Consider the following 25291-nt stretch of genomic DNA (forward strand, 5'->3'; position numbering starts at 1 on the left):
TGAGTTTCTTGCAAATGGAAACCCATTAATAGAAGAGAAGAAGGTCCACAGACTCCCTGGTTCCCTAATGTGGCACACACTCGGGCTGTCTACCAAGAGGCATAGCTTCCTTTCTTATCCACCATGAAACACCACAATTTCCTTCCAGTATCAGCTGAAGACTCCTTAATCTCAAGGAAAATGGGCCCCACTTCTAGTTTAGGGATGGTCATAAACCTATAACCCAGCTCTATCTAATGGTAATCATAAACCCAGTTCTATCTAGGAGACATAGGAAGTCTGCTGAGGGTCGACTGAGAAACATTTATTGTTTCTTGAAAAAAAAAAGGAAAGAATAATAAGTTTCTCTCTGTCCTAGCCACCATCCCCACCCCCTGCTTCCTGCCTTTGAATGAAATGCCTCGTGTTAAGGCAGCCGTCTTGTGACCACAAGGCAACCAAGAGTGACTGACCCGCTGAGGCTGCTGAAATGAAAGGATGGAAAGAGTCTGGCTCCTTGATGACATTGTTAAGTGGAAGAACCAGCCCTGGATATCTCGAATGTTATTTTGCCAGACAATTAAATCTCTTTATTTCTAAAGCCACTCTTAGTCAGATTTTTGGTAAATAACCAAAAATTGATAATAAATGAAATAAAATATATCCTAAAGAATAGACCATATGACCCAGATCTTCCTTATATTCTATTAGATTCACTAATATACTTCCTATAGATTCTTTTTCCCCTTAGGGTAACTAGAGTAAATTTCTATTTTGTGCCATCCAGGAAACATTAACTTACTATTCGGGCTTTTCACAAAATATTTGAGGTTTTTCTTTATGTCTTAGGAGGTAATCAGGAAAATGTTCATCCAAATACAGAGAGTAAATGATACCTCCTCTGTCTTCCTTGAGTGTTTTCCTCTGCAATTTGTCTTAACTCTGGATAAAAACAACAATAAGCTCATAAACTGCTATTGCTGGTGTACTCTCAGCTTTGAGAAAGAATTGCAAAAAAGAGATGAGAGAATTCGAACATAGCTTAATCAGATAGGTAACCAAAGAAACGCAATTCAGAGTTACCATTTTATGTCACCTGAGGTGAGGGTAGAGTTGAGATATACAAACATCTAGCAAAGAGTTTTTTAAATCAGCATCTCTCTTTTCTAAAGGGATAAGGGATAAAGATATTCATGTCCTTTGACCAAGTAAGCCTATGCTAGAGAATTTTTCCTAAGGAAATATTTTGACAGATGTCGGACAAATGCTTCTATCTGTAATAGGAAAAAAAAAAAAAAAAAACTGAAAAGTGAAAAACATGAAATATTCAACAATAAAAGAATAATGCAGTTAATTACAGTATATCAACAAGAAGGACTATGATACAACCATTAAATATAATAATTATGTAAACAAGGTAAGAATATAGAAAATGTTTGTGATATGGTATTTTTTTTAAAGCACAATACATAATGATGTATAAACTGTGATTGCAATTATAGATTAGATCTGGAAGTTATATGAAAACAATAAAAAATAGTTTTTGGAGCTAGGTGGAATTGAGGTTGATTTCTTTCATTTTTTCAATGTTATTTCAATGTTTTATTGTTCTTGCCAAGCTTTGTGTCACGCCAAGATCATCACGTATGCACAGAAAGAAAAGTTTTCTCTCTCTCCAAACATCATGGAGACTTAAGAATTTGCTTATTTTATATTCTTATGATGAATAATCTGAGCGATGGAAAACTCTTGAGGAGTATGTAGCTGAGAACTGACAGGACCACAGGAGACACCAATGTTCAAAACAAAGTTCTTCAAGGCGTTAGCAGGATTGATGAGATGTGGTTTTAATGGCATCAAGGTGGCTTACATTCTTCCTAATCCACAATTTCTCCCTGTCATTACCAGGCAGCTATTTATCTCTTGTGCTTGGAAAGGTCTCTGAGCCTAGGAAGTCCCTCCTTGGCCTTCTGAAGCTCCCTCATGGGGCTAAGGTTGTGTTCAAGGGCACACCACATACATTGCCAGGAAAATATCTCAGTGAATAAAAGTAGTTCCTCCTAATAGGACTGATAGTCCTTTTCTTGAAGAGAATGTAATTAGTACAATAGCAACATCTGGAAAATACGTTTATTTGTCCTTTCAGATGAGGAAGTACTGAAATATGATGAATGTGGGCAGGGCTGAGCTGAGACAACCTGGGAGTGAACTCCTAGGTGAAGCAAACACATTAAATTCTACTTCCATATTTGTTTGTGTCCTTAAATAAGACAAGAAAACACTAAATAACAACAGTCATGTTTAATGGTAAGAATGGACTCATGTTTGGAAGGAACCATGCTTTCAACAGAGATGAATACAACCCTGAAGACAACTTCTGCTCTATGAGTAAGAAATCTAGTGTCCCAGCCACAAGAAGTATAAATTGCCTTTTGGGGCCGAGAAAGATAGAAGTTGTCATACAGAAACATACATTTGAGGGACAGTGGTTCTCAGCCACATGAGTACGTGGGCATTTGGAAATGTGGGAAAGAATTTGTGATGTCAGAATGACTCAGTTTAGTGAGCAAGGGCTAATACTAATCACCTACAATGTTGTACACTCTCCCGCACAGTGAAGAATCATCCCTTATCAAATTCCAACAATGCCCCTATAGGAAAACACTGAAAAATCAAAGCTGGGAATAATCATGAAATAATCATTAAAAATGGAAGGAGTAGGGGACTACAGAAGAAAAACAGTTTTCTGAATGTTGAGTTTTGTTTTGATGGGAATGATTCAAAAATTTAGGAATGCATGTAGTATATTAGGAAAGGCTCTTTGGGAGAGCCTTATACAATATTATCCCAGGAAAAAACAGCTGCTTTGGAATTCTCCAGTTAGATGCTTTCTGAAAGTGGTGACATTGAGAGATTTATTTCAGAGAGGAGCTTGCAAAAATCAAGTTTTAAAAATATAACTGCTGGAATTTATATCAGCCTTTATAACTTTTCTAGGCTTTGTAATTTCATCTAGGTGTCTGCGATGGTCAATCTGATGACAGAGAATAACAGTCAAAGAGACAAAGAAATAACACTTTTCATATACATTTTTCATTTTGAGCCTAATTCTTACTCAAAATCATCCAATAGTTTTTTGGCCTCGTATATACATATTTTTTCCAATTTGGTGATAGTTTGTACTAATATGTTTAGCCATGCAGCACAATAGATTTTTAATAAAAACCATTGCATGATGAACTGATTGAACATAAGGGAGTCTCTGTAACACATATTCATCTATTAGCTTCTTGCAAAGGCATTCCTGTAATCACACAACTGCAGTTACGTTTGCTCAACCTGTAGTTTTAGGGTTTGACTAAGCCTTTTAATTTTAATCTCCTTTTCACTATGACTGATTATTCATTATTATAGAGGATTAATGTAAGAGATGGATTAGTCTAGTCATGATGCTTTCTTAATTGCATTCTACACTATATAATGGGGAAAAACATAAATTGAAGCACAATACCCATCAGGCTGAGGGCAAGTGAACACACTGAGAAGAGAAATATTATCAACTTATTTTCAGTCTTTTCTATATGCTACGAATGTATTGGAAAGTGTTTGCAACCCTAAATCCAAGCTTCCTCATATTAAAGATTTTAGTTTCCCTTAAAGAAATATTAAAATCACCCCTGCTCACCTACTTCTCTTGTAAAAAGGATCCTAGTGCTTTGGCTAGTTCTGAATATATTTTTATTCTCCACGTGCTTTATCTTTCCCATTTTGAGTAATGGAACCCAGCGAAGAAGAAGTAACTTTAAAATCTTAATGCACTTACTCACCCCTTCACTTCTCTCCTTGCACAACTTGTGCCATGTTGCTTTTGGCTAAGTCTTCCGGTCCAGTTATTGTTAAGTTACTGGAGAGAAGGGGTGTGGCTCTTGGACTGGCTGTGGGTCATCTTCCTAGGTGGCTTTTTGGAGCCTGAACTTCCACTGCACTTATAGGAGAAAAACTCTCTAGGGACTGGAGGGAAAAAGATAAAAGAGTGTTTTTCTTGGTTTGCAGATCAAAACAGGAACCTGATACTTGGTCTTGTTTTTCAGCACTCCCTAACCCAAGGAAAACGGTCAGAAGAGGGAGGGCGGGCACGTCCCTCCACTTAGGAGGCCATAATCCTGTTCCCAGAGGCATTCCCTCCAGAGCAGATGGCTTACAGCCTGGGTGGCCAGGGAAGCTCCCTGCAGGAGAGATGAACTGAGAGCGAGGGAGTGGCTAGAGCAAGGGGGAAGGTGAGCACTCTGTGTGGATTCTTCCTTACACTGCCCAGGGCCTCAATTGGGAGCTCAAGTTGGGAGGGCTGATGGAAACAATTTTTTGGTTTTGTGTTGTTTTAAATGAGGGGAATATGACTATACTATTCCACTCTTTATCTTCTCTTTAGTTCTACTTCTAGAGTATGGAATTTTTTTTCCCCAACAGCTATCACGTAAAAAGGGTTTGGAATGAAGGTTTTTTGAGTGGATATGAGAAAACATGCCAGGTAGTCAAGAGAGACACATTTTTTCCCTCCTGTTAAATTCCAGCAGAGGCTTATCACATGCACTTTCTGTTGCCTTCAATGTCCACTGCTTTCTTGTCTGTTCGGAGGACTGCTACTAAAATTTCAACCCTCCCCTGTAAAACCTTCCCTGAGAGCATCCACCCTTTCCTTCCCAGCATGTGTGCCCTCCCAGGGCATCCACCACACTCTGGTGGAAACAAAGCTTTATTAAAACTTCATTCTCTAAGCAGTCCACAGGCAAGCTGCTTACCAGGTTTTGTCCCTTCTAGGGACAAAGTAGTCAGTAGGGTCTACCCAGTCCATATATCTTTCTGTGATGGTACCTAGAGGGATTCTTGAACTTGAGATTTTTAGGAAGACCACATGTTATGAGAGGTTCGGGGATTCGATCGGAGACGTAAAAGACACTTTCCACTCCAAACAAATGGACTGAAGGTATATTTTATTATATAGAGGATAGTAAAGGCGATAGTCTGCAAACAGATCTAGATAGGTCAAATATTAAGAGGGAAAAAAATCAGCCCGACTGGAAAGGGAAAACACCCACATCGGCTGAAGAGAAATGACACAAATCAACCGGAAAGAGAAACACCAGGTTGACCGAAAAGAGAACACATCAAATCAATTACTTCATATCAAATCAATTACTTCACATCAAATCAGTTACTCACAACATCCACGCCCCACTGCCGGGAGAGCCCTGTCAATCGACGCGGCTGGGCAAGGATCACACGTCCTGGGCAAGGTGTCCCTTCCACAGGTGGAACTCTCACCAGGTCTCAGCTTCCAGCAGTTTTTATACCATCAGTGATTTTCAGAGTAAGCAATTACAGAGTTTGCAGAGCAAGCATTTAGTGTTTCCATGCACAAAATGGTTATCAGTGGCGTATGTGCACTGAGCCCCCTGGCTAACGTCCCAGCCCAGTAGTTGTGTACGTGCATTGTTCTCTTTGGTTATCGTCCTAGCCCGGCACAGATGGCCAGTCTATCCCGTGCTACGGCGCTCCAAGAGCCTTGAAATGTTACAACTTGCAACTCTCTCTGTGGGGGAAGGGCCAGTTCCCACCACACAGAAAGCAGCTTGGTATTTCTGTTTGTGCTGGTGGCTGTAGGTCAATGGAGCGGCCAAACATGGCTGTACTCATGTCAAGACACCACAACAACAAAACTATAAAAGGAGAATGACTGAATCCACATGATGAATGAAAACCGTTTACATTTGACTATTGACGTAAATCTTTGTGCTGGATTTGCTGTTGGGATCTTGGCAACATTCCAACTCCCATCTATCTCCCTCTGTATTGTAGGTTCTGGAAGCCTGGAAACTACATTTTCCAGACTGCTTTGTCGTCAGGTTTCTGGTTTAGATTCCATGAATGGGAGGCACTCCTTGAGATTTAGAGCAAAACAGAAGGAAAAAGAGAAAGAGAAGCCATCACTGACTCAGTGGCTATGGGCAAGCACGTAAGCTTTAGCAAAAGGCAGACATGAGGCTTTGTCATAAGTTTCTAGGTATTCTTCTGGAAATCACCCACTTTAGTGCTGCAAGAAGCTGAGATCATTGGCAGAGGTTTCTTCTGATCCCTGAACTTCCTGATTTCCTGAATGCAAGAAGGAGCTTCCCTGACCTTTAGTCTCCTCACCCTTCCAGTGGTTTTGTGTAAGGGCTCCGATTCTCTGTTTTAATCCTTTCCTGCTTGGAATATCTTGGAATCCTTACTCTGACTGATACAATCCATATAACCAAGTAGAAGAGATATTAAGGGCTAAAGGGTAGATTTTTGATATGAGCTTTTAGGTACTACTCAACAAGGCTCAGATGACTAAGAGAAGAGTCATTTTTTTCTCACACTATCCACACTCTGCTCATCCTCTTTTGTGGGTTCTACTCCTGTTTTGTCTCATACCTGTATTGTGATTTGCTTTTCATGTAATTGCTCTTACTTTTATATGTTACAACGGTTTGCACACAGTAGGTCCATGATTGTTGCATTTTTTTTTTTAAACGAACTATGCTTATGCCCTAGCTTTAAAATCATTTTAGATATAATACTTGGTAGCTGAATAGCAAACAAAGGAGGCTACTCCACCTCCACAACATTTTGTAAAATGTCTGATGTTTATATATACCAAGGAATGGTTCATCCCTCAGTGTGAAAAATGTTGAAACATTGCCTATTCATTCATGCATCTAATCATTCACTCTGTAAATATTCAGTGATCACCTACTATGTGTCAAGAATCATGATAAGTGCTTGGGACACATCAGGAACCAAACAGGTGGCAATCCCTGCCCTATTCATCTCACTGCTTTGATGTGGTCTTGAAACCTAAGACTAGAGGCTGCTTCCTTTGTTCCTTTGTGTTAAGTGCTTCATTGTGACTAAGGCATAGTAAGTGTCCTGAATGCAGATCCAAATGGACACTGCTTCTCCATATTAGGAAGAAGCATAGAGTCCAAGGCCCTGCTATGAACCTCATCTTCCTGGGATCCTTAATACAGAGATGACACTCTGACTTCCTTGCTACTCGATGTCACGTATATATATGTGGATAAAATTTCTTCCTGTGTGAAAATCCAAACTTCCTCCTCTTTATTAGTAACAGTAGAAGTTAGGCAGTTTCTCCTCAAATCTTGGCAAGTTGTTGTTCTACGGGGCTGAATAATATTTGGTAGTCCTCTCATTCAAGTTCTTTCTTGCCTATGGTATATGATATTGCTCTATTGCTTATATTTAGATATAGAATAGACTGGAGTGGTTTCCTATTCTATATATTGTTTTTTGGCATAGTTCCATGAGGAAGTCCTCATTATCTTTGCTCATATGCCCCTTCTGAGTGATTTCTGGGATAAGACTGACTCATTGCTTGTGACTAAGTTTGGTAGATTTCTTGTGAAAAAGATAACTCTATAGTTAATCTTAATACATAATAATTCTGAAATGTTAAATAATATAACTGTGGGTAAATGATGTAAATGTATTGACTTCCTGTATATATTTTGTCCTTCTTAGTAAATTTAATATATGGGAAGGAGAATTTACCCCAATATCATCAAGGATAATTTTACTTCTATTCATGAATAAAGGAGGCTGAAGTGGTCACTGTACTCCTGGTGGTCCCCAAGTGTGGCCAGAAGGCAATGAGGGACCATTAGTGGTTTTGGTTGATGAAGAGTCTCAGGCCCCAGAAAGAGCACCATTGTCGTTTTTCCTTATTTATGCTTTACTTCCTGCCTCACACCAAAGGGGTGACGCTCTGACCAGTGCTGAGAACAGCAGGACTGGGAATGGGTATGGTTGGAGCTGCTGATCCAGGACAGAAGAGCAGTGCAGATCCAGGCAATAGCACTGCCTATTTCCAGCCTAAAAGACGTTTGGGCAGCTGGGATTTGGCTCTATTCAAAAGAACCTGTGGGGCCGGCCCTGTGGCTTAGCAGTTAAGTGCGTGCGCTCCGCTGCTGGCGGCCCGGGTTCGAATCCCGGGTGGGCACCGACGCACCGCTTCTCCGGCCATGCTGAGGCCGCGTCCCACATACAGCGGCTGGAAGGGTGTGCAACTATGACATGCAACTATCTACTGGGGCTTTGGGGAAAAAAAATAAATAAAAATTAAAAAAAAAAAAAAAGAACCTGTGATTAAAGTCATAATATCGGCCAACTGAACTTGGATTTTTAAGATTTAGGCCAATCAGTGCAGCATGGATTATTTTTTTCAGAAGATGGAAAACCTATGCTTCCAGATTCTTATTCTCTATGTCCCAACACGAAGACAGAAAACAGCAAGTCAGGCCAAATGTATTTTACAGTGTGTAGCCCGTTGGCTGCCTGCATATAGAAGCAGAATGAGCTAGGTAGAAGAAAGACTAAAAAATTGTGAAGGGAGTGGGCAGAGAAAAAAAGAGCAAGATAGTGGGGAAGACTTTTAAATCAGTTATGGAAAAAAATACAAGGAAAGGAAATGCTGGAGGCCTACTTTTAAATAATGCCTAAGAATTGTCTTTAATCAACAAAAAAACTAGGAAATTAAGAGCTAATTTTAATATCTTTTCCACCCAAGCCTATTTAAGTATTCCAAAAACAAACACACAAACAAATCTCACAGGACAGCACACCAATAGAAAAGTTAATTTTACTGAAGTTCAAATAAAAATAATAATAATGAACAATTTTTTAAAACCCAGGGGAAAAAAATGTTCCAAGCCTGGGGCAGAGCTGGGGAGAAGCAGAAAGATGAGGCTTAATGGTTGCTCTCTCTATTGTGGGGTATTTCCACTTTAATCCAGTCTATTAACATTCTGCATGTTATTTATTTAAATAGAGGAAGGTATATAAATACACTAAATATAGGAAGGCCTAGCCAGAGATGTTCTAGCTTTGAAAACGTGGTAGGTAAAATGGCGGTAGAGTCCCTTGGCCAGTACATTCCAGTTCTATTGGCTGACCAAGGAACGGTTCTGCAAAGAAATCCTAAGCAAATATTTTTTCAGTTAATGGGCACAATTACTGAAATTTCATACAACAATCTTGCTCTTCAGTTCAATATCCCTTCCACATTCAATATCCAGCTTTTGAAAATATACATTTACAGACCTAAATTTGCTTTAGCAAGTTTTGAAAGGTCCTACCAAATGGGTGGAAACATGCTTTGACCTGGTTCAGGCTGTGAATCTCTTCTCTTTTCCATTTCTTTTTTCTCCAGATTTGCCTTTCCTAGGGAATGTGTTGAGGGCAGGGGAGGAGGTGGCATCTGAAGGCAGGAATAGGGATGGGGGTTCATCTATACTATCTGGAGTATATTTTCTTAGGATGAAATCTCCTCAGGGAGCAGCCACAGCTTTTTACATACCAGTTGACATAGCTTTAATATCTTTATTAAATTATCTTCTTTATTTCCTCCAAGATTATTTCTACCAAAATTATTTCTACCAAGAAAGATTTGAGGAGATTATAACTAAAACAATTTACAATGAATGGGATAACACAATTAGGAAGTAAATTTAAAAGCCATGTAGTGCAGGCAAAGAAAATATAAGGGACCATCAATTATATTCAGAGTTTTATAGTAACCAAAACCAAAAAATGAAATATAAGCATATATTTATTGAGTGAGAACTTGCAATGTGCCCAGCTTTGTATCTGAACAAGAAAAGCACTCATTATAATGCATAACAAGGTCCAACTGTAGCATCTTCGATGTCTTCACCCTGGAGAAAATTTGGTGATAATTAGCTTTATTCTGGTGATAGTTAACTGTGATAATCAGAATATGCATCAAGCAAAAGTCATGTCTAGGGAGCTATAGACTGTTTGTAAGCATGTCTAGGGACGTGAAAAGGTGCTGTTACCATATGTAATTGAGGAGTCTGGCTCCAGGTCAAAATCCTGTGTGCAATCTTTCAAGCCAGACCATAGGCAATTACAAAGACTTTATCTGGCAGACCTCTTGGGGGAAAGCTGCCCTCCCACACTTGGTACACAGTCTGGAAGGAGTTATAGTCAAAGACTCAGCCCCATGCAGGCTGGCCATGCTCTTACGCGTAGCTACATTTCCAGTCCAAAGGCCTCCATTCAGAGGCCTCCTTATCAAGGGGCTTTCAAGTCACTTTTCTACACTCTGACTGTGTTCAGTATGTTTCCACTCCTTGCTCTCCCCCACCATCCCAGGGCCTCCTGGCAGTGAAATAATCCCCCTTTCTGGGCTGATACGTCTGACCCCCCTGGTGCTGATGGGGGGGCCCTGAGGGAGCCAGAGCTTTTTCCTGTTTTGCCTTTTGGTTATACTCTTGCAGTCAGTGAATACAGGCTTAACTGTTACTTTCAGTTTGGCTTGTTGTCTCAACTGACCACCTCACACCTGGCAGCTCAGCTTTCTCCGTTTCAGCTCTTGACAGTAATTAGATACTAAACTTTGGAATAGAGACACAATTTACAGTTCTGATTCATGGTTGAATGGATATTTATCCATGACAATCAGGCAGCTTCTGTGATTTCCAGAGACACTCTGCACATCGAGGGGAATTGAAAAGTATCGTGGTTTCATGGAGAGGACACAGAATGAAATGTCAGGAGTCTTGGGTTCTAATATACCTTGCTGTGTAATTGGGCATAAAATATCATTCAGATTTTCTGGGTTTCAGTTTTCTCAATTATAAAATGAGGAACTTGGGACAAGTGGATATCTAAGATGCCTTTTACTCTATGGTTTCATGAAGACAGTGATGACCTGGGTCATCGCCTCTTCATTCCAGATGTAAGTCAGAGTATCACTCAACTTTATGAGCATGTGGGAGTGGTAGAGAGAGGAGGTTGGGGCAGACTGCATAGTCCTCAGTGCCTTCAGGAACAACTGCCCAGTCTTAGATCATCTAATGGGGAGCTCTAGGCCCCAGATAAGAATTTGAGTTTTCTCTAACACAAGGACAAGAGTAATTTGGCCTGGGAATTTTACAACTTTACGCATATTTTCCAGAGCCCATGGTTTAGTTTTAGGGCATCGTCAGGTTAGTTTATAGATACTTGGTAAATGATTTGTTGTTGTTAGTGCTGGTGAGTTGATTCCAACTCCTAGCAACCCTCTGTCCAGCAAGTGGAGCCCTGCCTGGTCTTTTTGCACCATCCTTTCACCTCCTGAAGCTATATCAGACAATACTCTGCTACTATTCATACGGTTTTCATGGCCAATTTTTTCAGAAATATGTGGCCAGGTCCTTCTTCCTAGTGTGTCTTAGTCTGGAAGCTCTGCTGAAACCTGTCTACCATGAGCAACCCTGCTGGTATTTGAAATAGGGTTGGCATAGCTTTTAGCATCACAGCAACATGGAGCCGACAACCAACAGATGGATGGTGTGGTTCCCTGACCCAGAAATGAACCCAGGCTGCGGTAGTGAGAGTGCCAAATCTTAACCACTAGACCACCAGGGCTGGCTTGGTAAATGATACGTTCTCTATTTATGGACATAGGGGAATACCTATTCTAGTATTTATTAAATGTGTAGATTTTAAACAAACATGAGTGTTATGGACTGAATTGTGTCTTTCCAAAATTCATGTGTTGAAACTCTAACCCTCGATGTGATTGTATTTGGAAAATAGGGCCTTTAGGGAGGTAATTAAGGTTAAATGAGATCATAAGGTGGGATCCTAATCCTGTAGGACTGGTGTCCTTATAAGAAGAGGAAGATCTCACCAGAGATCTTTTTCTCTCCACCCATGTACAGAGGAAAGACCACGTGAAGACACAATGAGAAGGCGGCCATCTACAAGCCAGGTAGAGAGGACTCACCAGAAACCAATCCTGCTGACACCTTGATCTTGGATTTCCAGTATCCAGAACTGTAAGAAAATAAATGTCTGTTGTTTAAGCCACCCAGTCTGTAGTATTTTATGGAACCCCAAGCCAGACTAATACAATGGGGGAAAACTATTATCTGTATAGAACTCATTGTCTAAATATGAAGCAAACAAAAAATGTGGTATGATATTGAGTGACTGACGGAATGTAAGAAAAGAATATTCATTTGACCCTGACATTGGAAAAGATTCCTTCAAGCAGAACAGGTTTATTGGTATAGGATTATGTTTCTGTCTTTGTGGGCCCAACCACACCGTTTGCTCTGCTCAGAATAGCATTTCTTTGGTCATATTTTAAATATTTATAATTTTTTTCAGTTTTCATAATTCAGCCTTTAGGCAGTTTACAACATTTAATTATAATAATTGCATTTATGTATATCTACATGAAATAAAAATATTATAAACTTTAATATTGTAAAAAATTAAAAAGCAGAGCTGATAAGCTGGAAGATGGTGTAGGAGGAGAGTTGGAGCATAATGTAAGGAGCTAATTCCTCATTTTAGAAATTGGAGAGTTGAGAAATACTATCTCAGGTAGATGGATTAAGAGATGGAAGATGCAGTTCTTTAAAGTTACAAAGATTACCGTAGTAGAGCTAAAAATAAAAAATGTTAAAAGGTTATTGGAGGAAAAGGAACTAGTTAGTGAGCTAGATCCCTCATTATTTACAAAGATCAACAGCTGACACATCAAGAAATTGAAATGTAGGTGTACTGTTTTGAAGTAAAATCCCAAACAGTTGATAAGTGGGTGGTGTTGGAGCACCATTCAATGGAGCTCTTCTTTCCCATCCAGTTTCTGAACAAATTGGGGAATAGACGAGGAGTAAGGTTGATGGGAGATGCAAATGTTACTTTATTATTAATAAAGGATAAGCTGGAGCACATGGCTTGCTGTGAGAGCTAAAAGGCTTGTTTAACGCATTCTAGGAAGAGGAACTTGATCCATGCAGTTATGAAAGTGCTGGACTGGGGCAGCCCTTCCCCCATTGTGGGAACAGCCCACACCTGGAAAAGCAGCAGAGAATGCCTGCCCCTGGGGCTCCAGCTCCCAGCGAAAGAAAGAAAGGAGCTAAGCTAGGCACACACGGTTTATCCTTCTCAAATGTACCACTCAGGTTACGCCCTTTTTAAAGTGAATTCCATGGTGGCATGGAAAGTGGCCAGGATTGACGCATCTCCACGTGGAAGGAAACATTAACAGTTTTCCCCTTTACAGTGCCTCTGGGGAGTGGAACCTGTACAGGGTGTGGGGTGGATGGGAGAAGAATTTCACTTTTCATTTTCTACCCTTTTGTACTCTTTACGCCTGAATAACTCATAATAATATAAAAAGAACTTGGGAAGAATGGCAATAGGAGGTAGGAGGTGAATGAGTGTTTGGTCTGTGCCTTACCTTCACTTTGGTCTGTTTTTGTTCTTATTTTGCCTCTCCTCCACCACCCTGGAGATTTAGGTTGGGCCTACTGAGAGGAGGAGATGATGAAAAGATTAAAGTAAGAAGAAAGCAATAAATGCCAGCTCATTACCATAAGTCAATTCTCCTGAATATATATCTTCAACTCACATCATTTCTAATGTAGAAGCTACACCTCAATGTACTTCCATAGAATTGTCTTTATTTTGTTTCCTAAGACACAGGCCTGAGGTGATACCTTAGCCACCCTGTCCTGTTTGTTTTGGATGCTCAATAGCCTTGTTTTATTTTCTTCCTTGTGAATAAATTCCAACAAGAATGAGAATTCAGGGAGGACCCTCAGGTCCTTTGAACAGATTGAGGTGGGCTCCTCCCAACAATACTTGTTTGACCCTTGTTTATCAATCTTCCTTCCCCATACTCCTCTCACACTATTACATGAAGGACAAATTTCTCTAACCCTCAGAACTAAACATGCTGTCTTCCTCCATTTGCCAGGTGCTCAAGAACCTTGCATTCACACTATCTTGATCCGGGTGGTAGTTACGTGGGAAATGTGTGAGAATTTACTGAGCTGTATACTTAAGACTAGTGCACTTTATTCAATTTATGATATGTATGTTACACATCAATTAAAAAAGGGCCTAGTCTTCAATTTCTTGACAGTTTCTATCCCTGCCCAAATCTGGCACAAGAATAGGTGTGGCGCTTCCAACTAAACCTTTATTATGGCAACACTTTGAAGGTGAGGCTTTCTGAACTCTCCATAATCTGCCAGTGTTTCTCAGTCTTTTAAATATTTCTTTTCCTCGAGTTTTACTAAACATTTTCAATGCACAATTAAATTTTTTCTTCACCAGGTTTTTTTAATTGAGACACAAACTCCTCAAGCCATAAAAAAAATATTGTTATGGTTTGCTGCATTAAAAAAAGAACAACTTCTGCATGACAAAAACATCATGAGTAAAATAAAAATATGGATGAAAAGATTAAATTGGGAAAAAGTATTCACAACTCAAATCACAGGCAAAGGACTATGTTCCTAATATAGAATTCTGGCCAGTTTATAAAGAACCCAATAGAAAAATGGGCAAAGGATATGAATGAAAAATTCCATAATATGTAAAACCCCAAACACGTGAAGAGATGCTTCATCTCACTCACAATAAGAGAAATGAAAATGGAAACTATACCAAGATACCATTTTTCAAGCTATCACACTGGATAAAATTCAAAAGTTAGATACCATATGGTGTTGGCAAGGCTGAGGGAAACAGGCCTTGCCATCCATTGCTTGGGGAGGCAAATGTCCAGCTTTCACTGTGGGCAGTTTAACAGTACCTATTACAATTATAAATGCGTATCCCTGTGAGCTAGCAGTTCCATTTTTAGGAATTTAGATGGCAGATATTCTTTCTTTTATTTTTTGGTGAGGAAGATTAGCCCTAAGCTAACATTTGTTGCCAATCTTCTCCTATTTACTGAGGAAGATTGGCTCTGAGCTAACATCCATGCCCATCTTCCTCCATTTTGTACGTGGGATGCCTCCACAGCATGGCGTGATCAATGGTGCCTTGGTCTGCACCCAGGACTTGAACCTGTGAGCCCTGGGCCACCGAAGCGGAGCGTGCTGAACTTAACCACTATGCCACCTGGCTGGCCCTGGCAGATATACTTTCGACAGGCAAAATGATGCCTGTTCAAGGTAACATCATTGTTTGTAAGAGTAGAATATTGAAAATAACCTAAATGTTAATGAATAGAGGCCTAGTTAAATAAATTATGATACGTACTTTCAATAGAATACTAGGCATCTATAAAAAATGGAAAGTTTTTTTTTTTTTTGAGTAAGATTGGCCCTGAGCTAACATCTGTTGCCAATCTTCTTCCTTTTTTCTCCCCAGAGCCCCAGTAGATAGTTGTATGTCATAGTTGTACATCCTTCTAGTTGCTGTATGTGGGACGCCGCCTCAGCATGGCCTCATGAGTGGTGCGTACGCAGGTCCATGCCCAGGATCCGAATGGGCGAACCCCAGGCCACTGAAGCAGAAGGCACGAGCCTAACCATCACACCACCAGGCGGCCCCTATACACATGCTTTAAAAAAAACGACAGGAAGATAAACTACAAAATGACACAAAATGGTTACTAATGGAGGAGGAAGTACAATTGTGAGAGGGATTAAAGTTGATCTTCTTTGGATATACTTTGTTTTGTAGTTTTGATTTTGGAATTATGCATATGTTTTACATAATTATAGAATAAAAATTAAATTAAAAAACAATTCCTAAAAATCAAAATTAAGAAAAAAGACAAATGAATCTAACTCTATATCAAGTTAGAGGCATAACCATACAGTAAGTAATTATTCTAAGTGCCTTTCAAGCAGTAATTTTTTATTGTTTTTTTTTATAATTTTATTTATTTATTTATTTTTCCCCCAAAGCCCCAGTAGATAGTTGTATGTCATAGTTGCACATTCTTCTAGTTGCTGTATGTGGGACGCGGCCTCAGCGTGGCCGGAGAAGCAGTGTGTCAGTGTGCGCCCGGGATCCGAACCCGGGCCGCCAGCATCAGAGCGCACACACTTAACCGCCAAGCCAGGGGGCCGGCCCTCAAACAGTAATTTGATTGTAATCCCTAGAGAGATATTCTCTATGGGAAACTACAGAACAAAGAAACTGGTTTATTCAACGATGACAATAACACAATTTGCAAGGAAAGTAAAAGAGGGAGAGATAGAGAGAAAAACCTGTAGACTTAAAAAGTCTGAGGAGGCGTATCTAAAGCAGTTGCAATGTATGGACCATATTTGGATTCTGATTCAAACTAAAACATTCTAAGACAAAACATTCTAAGACAGTTGGGGAAATCTGGATACTGACTGGAAATTTCATGATGTTAAGAAACTATTATTAATTTTTAGGTATAAACATTTTATTATGGTTAAGTTTTATTTTAAAAAAATTCTTAGGATTTAGTGATACAAATGGAAATGTTTAAAGACAAAATGATGCTGGGATTGCTTCAAAATAATCCCAGGGGAGGGAAAGTGGGTGATAGGTACATGGAGGCTCATTACACATCTTATCTTTTTATATCTTTGAAATCTTCCAGTCTAAAAAATAAGTTATAAACAGGGCAGCGGAAAAATAAAATTCTCATTGAATTGTACATTAGCAAATTCTATTGGTAAGGTCTTCTTCGCACAACTGAGGTCTTTTAGTTAGACTTGGGTATCTGTGTTCTCTCCCATGAGATTCAAACCCCTAGAGACAATGTCCTCTTTCAGGCCACAAGAGAATGATAAAGCCTTTGAGGACATCAGAATTCAGAGGGTTCATGGGGCCAGCTGATTTTAAAACTGGCTCCAAAACTTTTTTTCCCTCATTTGTCTCTTTTTTTTTTCCTGCTGCTTCCAATTCCAATTCAGCCTGATTCCATCCTTTTGCCAATTCACACCTAGGCTATTACAGTAACTACCTCATTATTTCTTCCCGTAGCATAAGGCTAATAGAATAGAATCATCTCTATAGTAAACAGACTTAAGATCTCCTAAACAGACATTTTAAAAAAGTCTAACCAAAAAGTCATAGAATAGAGAGGCACTATTGTTTAAAAACATTTTCTACCAATGATCAGAATTTATTTAGGCTTATGGTTTAGTTAGGTAAATGGTGATTTCTTTAGAATAAGTTGAAAAATAGAATTCCATACACTTGATATAAAATTCAAAAAGTACAAAAAAATATACCGTATAAAACAAATCTCCCTTGTAGCCTCCTGGTTCTCTCCCTGGAAGCATTAATACTAACTGTTTGCATATTCCTCCAGAGATATTCTAAATACATGTGCAGAAAATATAATTATGTATCACAAATGGAAGTAAATTATATATAATTATTGAATAATATTTAACTTTCCCCAATCTGTGATTTTTTAGGTCTCCTTTTTACTTCTGGACTGTCATTTTTACAGCCAGCATAGAAAAACAATTCTGAAAAACCTTTCTTCACATTTATTTGTTTCTTTGGTTTTGAAAAATTATTTCTGATTTTGACAACTCAAGCAATTTCATATTTTCCAGATGAATAGTCACAGCACTGCGTAAATAAAAATTTAAACTAGTATGTGTATGAATCCACTGACGGATTTCAGAGAACATCTTGCTTTGGCTTTTAGCAGTGTCCTAAAATTGACATTTAAAAACATTAATAAAACTAGACAATCCTGCTTTTGCCTCTTGTCTCCCTACTTTCAGAATTGTGAGTTTTTATGAAGACTAAAACCATGGGGATTTTTAATACAAGGTATCTTGACTTAAGTGACAGTGCATTGCAAGATGGGACAGGAAGGAGGCAGAGATTGGGGAACGGGAAGGAGAGAGACAATGCGGGAGGGCATCACTCCCTTTGCAAGCCCCTTCATACCACGTGCATAATATAAGATAATTATATCAATCCACAACTATGTATGTAACTTGATCAATTATCAAAAGATATATATATTAAAATTGTTAAATAATATTTTACACAAAACTGTACTTTAAGGTATGAAGTAAAATCGTAAAAATCCAGCAGCAGTTCTCAAGCCTGCCACCCCTATCTGTGGCCCTTTTTTTCCCTCTTTATTTCCTTTTCCTCTCCCCACTCCCTTTCTCTTTCTTCTGGGCAGTTCAACTATTTCCTAAGAAACCCTGGTCATTCCATCCTCAATGATAGGTCACATCTAAAGCTGGCTTTAGGCCCTGCCTACTTCATGTTGTCTCCTTCTGTGATAAAGCCCAGGTCATACTTACTAAAGAAAGTAGATGAATCTACTTGGAAAAATCATGGGCTGAACAGCTAACTAATGAAACAGAGGATACAAAAATGCATCATTCTAAAGGTCAAAGAGTCCAAGAACTAAATAAATGCCAAACAGAATCCACAGGAGTTTAAAGATCACTAAAATTGCTAAACAAAATAATCTTTCCCTATGGTTTTTGACTCTGCCTATAATTAAATAGATTAAGGAATAATTGAGCCAAATATTTTTCCTCATTCAATCAAAAGTCTAGTGCCTACTCTCTCCAAAATGAAATTTTCACACATTATCTTATTCTGACATTTCCAAATGTTATAGTCTTATAAATTCTAATATAATATTATGAGTATACATTACTTTAGTATAGAATTACTATTATCCAGAAGTCCTAATTCCAAATTTCTAGAAAGTAAATCTAATTTGTTCATCTTCCCTCATTTGTCTCCTTTTTTTAAATAAAGATCCATTTAATCAAAATTACTAATACTCTTTCATTGTTCTTCCTCAAAACCAAGCCTCCAGTGTACTAGGTGGTGTTAACTGACACCGGGTTGCCTAGAAAATGGACATATATATTGTTTAAGGCACTTAATTCTGAGTCAATAGTAGATCTGGGAAGATAACTTCTTTGCCAGTGAAATGTCAATTCTTGGCCCAGTTATGACCAGGGTTCTTGGTTGGGCACACATACTTCCATCCAATTATCCTAATCCATGTTTTTTTCTTGACGTACTATCCAGACACTTCTTGACCAATTATGTTTATCAACTTAAGACTTTTATAGTTCTGACCTCCAGGAAAACGATCCTGCCTAACACAACCTTGTGTTCAGTCCACTTCCATATGTACCTATTAAGTACCTACTAAATGTCAGGTCTATGGTAGACATTGGGATGCAAAGGTGAAGAAGGCATTCCTTCAGAGGGAATTCAATCTAATTGCAGACAGCCATATTCCCAAATAGACAGAATTAACAGTAGACTTCCTCACGTACACGACACTTTAATGAAGATTGTATTAAATATCCTTTTTTGGAAACTGTAATGGCAAAAATATCATATTAGTCAATTTATTTAAAGTATGAAAATTAAAAACATACTCCCCACTTGGAAATGGTGTATCGGGGCTGGCCCTGTGGAGTAATGGTTTAGTGCGTGCGCTCTGCTGCTGGCGGCCTGGGTTCGGATCCCAGGCGCGCACGGATGCACTGCTTGTCAGGCCATGCTGTGGTGGCGTCCCATGTAAAGTAGAGGAGGATAGGCACGGATGTTAGCCCAGGGCCAGTCTTCCTCAGCAAAAGGAGGAGGATTGTTATGGATGTTAGCTCAGAGCTGATCTTCCTTACCAAAAAAAAAAAAAAAAAAGAAAGAAAGAAATGGTGTATCACAAGAGAATGTTTACAAATAGCTCAGTACATTAATGATTAGTGTTTAAAGTTATCTGACAACCATAAAAACAACTCCTCTACTTGTTGCAGATTTTCCTAGTGATGGAGAAAACCAGCTCACTCTTTTATGTGCCTGATTATTGGTAGATGATTCAGATCCTTAATTTTTCCATTTTTCTGTTCCCTACTTTTGGGGCACTTTATTTTTTAATTAAAATCTCTCTTAAAGATGACTGGGAGGGGGGCAGGAAATGAAGGTTAGAGCAATGCTCAAGTATACTCAAGTTAGTCATGTGGCTCCTTGTTAGCTGCTCTGTTAACACATAGAGACAGAGATTGGATTGGTGGTTACCAGAGGGGAAGGGGGGAGGGAGGGGGGCGAAAGGGATAATTCGGCACATGTGTGTGGTGATGGGTTGTAATTAGTATTTTGGTGGTGAACATGATGTAATCTATGCAGAAATAGAAGTATAATGATGTACACCTGAAATTTATACAATGTTATAAACCAATCTTACTGCAATAAACAAAAATTAAAAAAAAAAAGTTTCTATGGAGAGAGTAAGTCATTGACTAATGTGAGCCTTTGGGGTTATCACTGAAGTCTTGCCGGATGTGATCATGCATGTTTTTAATAAAGATCCTCTTAATAAAAATTACTATTACTCTTTCATTGTTCTTTCTCAAAACCAAGCCTCCAGTGTACTAGGTGGTGTTAACTAACACTGGGTTGCCTAGAAAATGGAGATATGTATTGTTTAAGGCGCTTAATTCTGAGTCAATAGTAGATCTGGAAAGATAACTTCTTTGCCAGATGGCAGCCAATCTATTATTTTGTCTCTAGTATTTAACATACACTTAGCACTTTAGATACTTTATATACTTATAAGTGTCTAATCATGATGTTCCAACAAAGGATAGTGGAATATTCATTAACTGTTCCAGACAATTGCTGACCTGTTTATATTGGCAACCAGTGTCCTTGCTGAAGACACAATAGAATATCCTGGGCAATACTTCCCAAAGCAAGATTCTTAGTTTAGCTTGGAATGTTTTCTCTATTACTATTTGTCAGGATTTAGGGGAGCGCACTTACAAAAATAAGTTTTGTATTATTATCATTATTATTATTTTACTTCTAGTTTTGTGTTCTTCTTAGCCATGGGCGAGGAAAGTAATAAACTTGTCTCTGACCATTGGCTAATTTGATTATGCAATTTCTTCTGCTGTTACTGAAAGCCAAGAGGGTGGAAATTATCCAAGGCAAGAAATTATTCTGCAGAAACTTACAGAGGTGTACCATCAATTACAAAAGCAATTTACTTTTCCATGTTTTGAACATGGATTTCAATATTTTCCTCATTAACTCTGGACCATGTTTGAGGACAAACTGCTCAGACAGAACCAAATTAAGGTCAAGCCTGTCCTTCACACCTGAAAATGATGAAGTTCTCTGGAAATGTAAGCTGTCAAAAATACAGCATGAATAACATTTATAAACATAGCCTTGGGCTTAGCCAAGTGTAGATCATTCTGGAGAAATTGAATGGCAGCAGTGCTCTCTACTGGAATGTTGTGATTTTGATATTAATGTCACATACCGCAAGGCAGACATCCTGAAAAATACCCACCTCTGTTATTGTCTGTTTAAAGAAACTAGGGTCAGTTCTAGGAAGGGGAGGACAGTGTATAACCCCAAGCCCAAGGAATAAAAATAAACTTAAAAAGAAGACAAGATGTTCTAATAGGGCAAGCAAACATTATGAGTTATTTCCTTTCTTATAGCCATGGACAGACTGGTTAATAAGTGGTCAACAGGAGCAGCATTAAAATAAGTCTATTGCTCTGTTGCCTTAGTAATGGGGAAGTCATTAGTATTGTTGTAAGTTCCTCTTTCAGAAGTCATATATGATATATCCTCTAAATAGGACTGAGCCTGAAATTTCCAGGAAGATGGATACCCAGAATTTTTTCCTTAAGCATTTTCGTTTATTTCATAATTAGAGAATAGATAAGTATTTAATTTTTTAAAAAGGTACCCAGGTAATGGGTACCCAGTATGAGAAAGAGGCGTTATATTACAAAATATATTTTACCACCACTATGGTTCATCATCACTATTTAGAGTTGTGCTGTCCATTATGATATCCATGAGCTACATGGGGCCATTGACCACTTAAAAGGTGGCTAGTTCACTTGAGGAATTGACCTTTTAATTTAAAAATTAAAAACAGATGGGGCCAGCCCTGTGGCGTAGTGATTAAGTGCACGCGCTCCGCTGTGGTGGCCCAGGGTTTGCAGGTTCGGATCCCGGGCGCGCACCAACGCACCGCTTGTCAAGCCATGCTGTGGCGGCGTCCCATATAAAGTAGAGGAAGATGGGCATGAATGTTAGCACAGGGCCAATCTTCCTCAGCAAAAGGAAAAGAAAAGAGGAGGATTGGCATCAGATGTTAGCTCAGGGCTAATCTTCCTCACAGGAAAAAAAAAATTGAAAACAGACACTCAATTTAGATATATGTAAACAATTCATTTTCATCCTCAACAATTTTCGGCAACTCTCTTAGTTTAAGCCCATCATCCATCATTGAGGCTTTTGCAGTATCTTAATTGCTTTCTGGCCTCTAGTCTTAACACTTTGCCAGGCCAGTCTCAAAAGAACTGCCACTTATAATTAAATTTTTAAACTTTTTTTTTGAAGTATAAAAGACATACAAAAAAGTACAAAATTATAAGTATACAGTTCGATATGTTACCATAAAGTGAACATAACTGGTAAATGAACAACCAGGTAAAAAATAGAACATTAATCACACTGCAGAAGTCTCCCAGTCATGATCCTTTCTGATCACGTCTCCCTTCCTTTTCTCCAAAGGTAACATCCTTATTTCTTACATTCACACACTGCCCTTTTTATATAAATGGAATCATAAGAGTATGCATTCCTTTGTGTCTGGTTTGTTTTCCTCAATATTATGCTTGTGGAGTTCATCCATCTTGTGATGTGTATCTGGAGTTCATTCATTTTCACTGCTATATAGGAATTTAATATATGAATATACCACAATTTATCTATTCTACTTTTTATAGACACTTTGTTATTTCAAGTTTTAGGCTACTGTGAATAATACTACTTTGAACATTTTTAAATGTGTTTTGTGCACACATTTCTGCAGCATCTATTCCTAGCAGTGAGTTACTGGGTGGTAAAGTATGCCTCTGTCCAGTTTTAGAAGGTACTGCCAGTTTTCCAAAGTAGTTTTATCAATCCACACTCCTGTTAAGTAGTGTGTGAGAGTTTACATTCTACATCCTCATCAATATTTGATATTGTCAATCTTTTTAAGTTTACTCATTTTATGAGCATTTAGTGGTGTGGTTTTATTTACATTTCTTGATGATTAATGATCAACAACTTTTTGTACGTTTATTAGAAATTTATTGTCTTTTGAAGTGCCTGCTTCTCTTTTCCTCATTTTTCTATGGATTATCTTTTTTTGTAATTGACTTGTAGCAGTTCTTTATATATTCACTTATAAGTTGCAAGTATCTTCTACTCCATGGCTTTCTTTTTCATTCCGAATGGTGTCTTTGATGAACAGAAGTTTTTCATTTTGTGTCATCCATTTTATCATTGTTTTCCTTCATGACAAAGTCTTTTTGGGTCCTATCTAAGAAATCTTTCCATATTCCTAGGTTTTGAAGATATTCTATGAAGTAATCTTTTAGAAGTGTTATTTTGCCTTTCAGTTTAGATTTACAATTCACTTGAAATATATTTCTGTATATAATGTGAGGTAAGGACAATGTTTCCTTTATTTTACGTGATTATCCAATTGCCCCACTATAATTTATTGAAAAGAGCATCCTTTCCTCAGTGCTCTGAAGTGCCAACTTGTCTAGGGTGACCAACTCATCTCAATTTTCCGGGAACTTTCCTGGTTTTAGCTCTGAAAGTTCTGTGTTCTGAGAACAGCCTCAGTCTCATGCAACCCAGCATGGATGGTCATCTTACTTTTGTCACAAATTATGTGTGCATCAAGTCTATTTCTGGATTCTTCCTTCTAAACAGGATAATAAGCCCACTCTGTCTTATTTATTTTAGCTTTATAACAAGCCTTGTTAACCTGTAAAGAAAGTCATCCTACTTTGTTCTTCATTTCCAAGAGTCTTGGCTATTTTTAGAATTTTTCCATTTCCATTTTATTTTATTCTTTTTTTGTGAGGAGACCAGCCCTGTGCTAACATCTGCCAATCCTCCTCTTTTTCTGCTGGGGAAGACTGGCCCCGGGCTAACATCCGTGCCCATCTTCCTCTACTTTATATGGGACGCTGCCACAGCATGGCTTGCCGAGCAGTGCGTTGGGGCGCGCCCAGGATCCGAACTGGTGAACCCCGGGCTGCCGCAGTGGAGCACGCACACTTAACCACTTGTGCCACCGGGCCGGCCCCTCCATTTCCATTTTAGAATCAACTTCTCAATTAATACAAATAAGAATTCCAAGATTGGGAATGCGTTGATTCTATAGGTTAGTTTGAAGAAAATTAGATATTTATATATTGAGCTTTCTAAGCCGTGATTTATTTGGGTCTTCTTTAATTTTGTAAATAATGTTTTGTAGCATTCTATGTGGAGCTCTTGTGCATCAATTGTTAGGTTTCCAAAAGACAGATTTTTTAGTATTATTGTTTCATTATTAAGTTTTATATTCTAATACTTGTTCCAGGTATATAGATATACACTTGAATTTTGTATGTTAGCTTTATATTTGTGGAACTCGCTGAACTCAGTTATTAATTCGAAATGTTTATATGTAAGCTAAACACTTATGTTAATCTGTATTTTCTACATAGATAAACAGGTGGCTAGCTCATAGGCTGTAGTTTGCCAAACTCTGCTTTAATCCATGTTTATACTTCTTTTCCTGGAAGGGAGTCTCTTGTCTGTATGGTGTACTGGATGCATGGTGGACGCAGCAGGAGGTCCAAATTGCTGCTCATGGGCACAGTGTGAGTCTTGAGCTTTCCAAAGCTGTCCCTCCTTTCCTGGATAGTCTGTAAATTTAGTCAATGGTGCCAAGTCCATTTCCAGCACTCTTCATTTCTTTGTGTAGATCCAAGTTTCCATCTGTTGTCATTTTCCTTCAGTCTGAAAAATTTTCTTTAACATATCATGAAGTGAAATATTCAAGAAAAAAATTCTCTCAGCTTTTGTCTAAAAATATCTATCTCACTTTTATTTTGAATGACATTTTCACTGGTATAATATAGTGAATATTCACTAGGTTGACAAGTTTTTTCTTTCTGAACTTTTTAGATGTCATTCCCTTGCCTTCTAGCTTGCATATTTTCTAAGAAGAAGACTACTGTCTTTCTTCTGTTTCTCTATATCAGGGACCACAAGCTTTTTCTGTAGAGTATTCTAGTAAATATTTTTGGCTTTGCAGCCATACAGTCTCTGTAACAATGACTGAACTCTGCCATTGTAGTATGAAAACAGCCATAACCAATAGGTAAACAAATAGGTGTGGCAGCATTCCAATAAAACTTTATGAAAAAACAGGAGCAGGATAGATTTGACTTCAGGGCTTCGTATATTTTGCTGACCTCTGTTCAATATGTATTTTTTTTTCTCTAGTTACTTTTAAGAGTTTCTCCTTATCACTGTTTTAAACTAATTTGATTATGATGTGCCTTGGTGTGGTTTTGTTTATTCTGCTAGGGGATTGTTGAGCTTCTTGGATTTTGCATTTCTTTATTCATGTTTTTCTTCACATTATTTTAAGCTCCTAGTTTGT

General features: G+C 38.4%; 1 long non-coding RNA gene across 1 annotated transcript in view; it reads left to right on the forward strand.

The window, feature by feature from the left end:
• The window catches only part of LOC147915839 (uncharacterized), a 30607-nt gene extending 18417 nt beyond the window's left edge, over positions 1-12190 (forward strand). The window contains exon 3 of the long non-coding RNA XR_015553744.1: positions 11748-12190. This is a non-coding gene — a long non-coding RNA (uncharacterized LOC147915839). The remainder of the gene's footprint in view (positions 1-11747) is intronic.
• The last annotated feature ends 13101 nt before the right edge of the window (positions 12191-25291 follow it).

This window comes from Ceratotherium simum, chromosome 12 (genome assembly GCF_057802395.1).
Source record: "Ceratotherium simum simum isolate JZ-2026a chromosome 12, ASM5780239v1, whole genome shotgun sequence".
Taxonomy (NCBI): Eukaryota; Metazoa; Chordata; class Mammalia; order Perissodactyla; family Rhinocerotidae; genus Ceratotherium; species Ceratotherium simum.